The sequence below is a fragment of the Propithecus coquereli genome, unplaced genomic scaffold (assembly GCF_000956105.1).
Source record: "Propithecus coquereli isolate 6110/MARCELLA unplaced genomic scaffold, Pcoq_1.0 Scaffold740, whole genome shotgun sequence".
Taxonomy (NCBI): Eukaryota; Metazoa; Chordata; class Mammalia; order Primates; family Indriidae; genus Propithecus; species Propithecus coquereli.
The window spans coordinates 153,480-157,244 of record NW_012153508.1 but is presented as its reverse complement, the minus strand read 5'-3'; the positions used below and the strand labels follow the sequence as shown (position 1 = coordinate 157,244).

General features: G+C 33.0%; 1 pseudogene; it reads right to left on the bottom strand.

The window, feature by feature from the left end:
* LOC105824478 overlaps positions 1-3,765 on the bottom strand; it is a 23,456-nt pseudogene that overhangs the window by 18,377 nt on the left and 1,314 nt on the right.

Sequence of the window (3,765 nt, the reverse complement as noted above, 5' to 3'; positions counted from 1 at the left end):
ATAACACACATTTGTTAATATACATAACATGTATCTTTTTTTAATCATGTTTAAATTAAATCACTGTCTTCTTTCAATGCAGGCAAATTTCTTGACATGTTTTAAAATTTCTTTGCACTATCAATCCCTTCCAATATGTGCTATGCAGATTTTTTTGTTTTATTAACCATCTTTATTGAAGTATAACTGTATAATTTATGTAGAATAAAATTTAGCAATTTTGAATATACATTTTATATATTGAATTTTAACACTAGCTTGCTTTAAACTATAAAATATCAATTTTATTACACTTTATATGCAGCCAATGCTTACTTATTTTCTCAGCATATATAACATTTTATTTGCTCAACATCACTTCTTCCATCCCAATCTTCCCATCTTAATTTATTTTTGTCTTTGTATTAGTCCACTCAGGCTGCCATAACAAAATACTGCAGACTGGATGGCTTAAACAACAGAAAGTTATTTTCTTATAATTTTGGAGGCTGGAAATCCAAGATGAAGGATATGAGCTAAAAATAAAATCCTAAGCCCTCTGTTAACTGAATGGATCCCTCTTAGCCCTGGGAATCCCAGAATCACCTTAAAACTGAGTTCCCAGCCATGACAGCATGGGAGATTTAAAGCACAATTACACATGCACTTGATTTCTCTTTTCATAAATACGACTCTTCCTGTAGCTTGTTAAATATGTATATTTAGCCACCCTGCTCAGTATTAAATCCTGTTCCTTCTTTCTCTCCCTTGAAGCATGTGTACCTGGCTGGTGGCTGAGAGCTGTGTTTCCAGGCTTGCCAGAATGGCTGCTGCGAGCTGTAACAAGACCTTTTTATGGGAAATAATGCTCTCCTTTTCCCAAAGTATAACCCTCATTATATTTTTAATTAACAAAGGGCTGCAGGGTTGGTTTCTGATGAGGCCTCTCTTGCTGGCTTGTACACAGGCCACCTTCTCATTGTGTCCTCACCTGGTCTTTCCTCTGTGCCCACACACCCTTGATGTCTTCCAGTCATGTTGAATTAAGGGCCCATCATCATGACCTCATTTAACCTTTGAATACCTCCTTAAAGGACTTATCTCCAGATACAGTCACATTGGGGGTGAAGGCTTCAAAATGTAAAATTAAGAACATTTACTATAAGCACCAAAATTATATATTTACTATAAGCACCAAAATTTTATATATATATATATAAAATATATATTATATATTTATGTGCTTTTTCCACCAAACTGAAACAAAATACATATGGATTTTGGGGGCATGTAATTCAGCCCATAATAGTCTTTCTGAAGTAGATCCATTAGTAGCATTTTCAGTGAGGAGGTATTTGTAGTAAATAGTCCCAGTCTTTTTTATTTAGAAATATTATCTAATTCAACCCCCAAGAACAAATTTTAGCCAAGAATTCAGAATTATAGTATATTCCTTAGTACATTGAAAATATGAATCAATTGTCAACTGGCATATAACTTTTTTGATAAGATTTCTCTTGTTATTCAAATTGGGTTTTCCTCCTCCTTTAGAGATTATCTCTTATTACTTTGCAGTTACTTTCCAAATTCCAGTTTGCCTCTGAGGGTGCAATTTTGTACAATATATCTAAATGTGAATGTGTATGTGAAGTTTCATTAAATCAAGAATACACAGAGTAGGAAAATATACCTTTGTTTTAGGTGCCACTATTAACAAGTATCATTATTTTAATTGTTCAGAGATCACCTTAATAAAAAACAAAATACATTTGATGCTTTTCAGGACAGATTTTATTAGAGTGCCACATGCAGAAAAATAAGACAAGATCCTCTCTGAAAAAGATTTTAAAAAGTATGTATCTCAAAGCCAAAGTCAGTATATTTATTGCTGAAACACTAGGAAACACCCCACCTACAAAGATATCAGTTATCACCACAATTACTTAACATTTTGAATGTTCAAGTCAGTTCATTATACAAGCCAACACCAAAAAATTAAATTATAAATAATTAAAAGGAAGAAGTAAAATAATCATCATAAATCAATACATGCAGATGATGTAATTTTCTATGTGCAAAAGAGAAAGAGCTGAAAACACTAAACATGTGTAATGGTTTAGTAAAGAAGCTGGCTTCTAATTCAATAAACAAACAAAAACGATCACTTTTGTTTGTAGTGTTGATGAATAAAAGAAGATTGAAAAATTGTACAAAGTTACTTGAATTGGAAATAAATTAATTAGGTACCAAATATTGTAGAAAAAAATTAAGAACATTTAATATAAGCACCAAAATTATATATTCTTTTATGTGCTTTTTCCCCCAAATTGAGATATGGTTGTGAGCAGCCTGTTCCTACTGATGTGTCATCTGAACTTGGGGGACAGCCTCACTCTGCTGGGGACTGTTACTCTGCTCTGAGCTTGTGTCTCCACGCACTACGGGGTAACACAGAACCTCAGTTTCTTCATGTGAAAAATGTTATTAGTCATATATGAGTGTTAAAAAGTTATGAAGTATACAGATTACAAATTTATTTGCCTCATACATATTATATCTTCCCCTTTTTATTTTTTATTTATTTATTTTTTTGAGACAGAGTCTCATTGTGTTGCCCGGGCTAGAGTGCCGTGGCGTCATCCTAGCTCACAGCAACCTCAAACTCCTGGGTTGAAGCGATCCTTCTGCCTCAGCCTCCTGAGTAGCTGGGACTACAGGCATGTGCCACCATGCCTGGCTAATTTTTTCTATATATTTTTAGTTGTCCAATTAATTTCTTTCTATTTTTAATAGAGATGGGTCTCGCTCTTGCTCGGGCTGGTCTTGAAATCCTGAGCTCAAACAATCCGCCCACCTCGGCCTCCCAGAGTGCTAGCATTACAGGCATGAGCCACCGCGCCAGCCTCTTCCCCTTTTTAGTGGCTACCTATGACATATACCCACTTTTTATTTTATAGCATATGTTTCTTATTAAAATATCTTTAAAAAACACATACAAAAGATGTTCAACATAGATATGTTCAATGAATAAATGAATAGATGAACTACATGAGGAGAATAAGAAAATCCATTCCAAACACAGAGTCTGTATTTGAAGGGATTTCTTTGTGAGTATAGGTTAGGAGTAAATTCTTAATTTCTAAAAATATATAGGATTCTCTCATACTGAAGATTTAACAATATTAAACACAGGGCATATGACCATGATTCCCTCCCCTTTTTCCCACACCTTTAACTTATTTTATATTTTTCACCTATTAGTTTTATTTCTGCCATAAAACCAATATTAATAACACATGTATATAATCAAATCCTGCTAATTATGTGCTCATTGATCACTCATGAGTTACTCTAAATTTCTGTCCCTATGAAAACCTGGTTGTTTCCCACCCATTAATAAAATAGGGATATGTGATGAAATAGAATATAACAAAAACAGCTATCTCCCAGAGTTATATGCAGTTAAGATTATCATCAGCCAAGATTTACTAGTCTTGTGAATTAGAATTGAAATGCATTGTGATACATATATGAAAACTACATTAGAAAATAGAATGTATTTCCAAATGCAAATTGCATATTCCCCATAATAATAAATATGCTTAAAAATTATTGAATGTGAAACTAATAATATAGATATGGTAATTAGAATAAAGCAGCCTCATGATTCTGAGGAGGTTCTCAAAAACATTGGTAATTGGGTCTTATATTTGAAACAATGGATTTAGTGTATGTGATTTCGAATACGTTATATTGTATTCTTCATTTATTATCCAAAATTTTAGG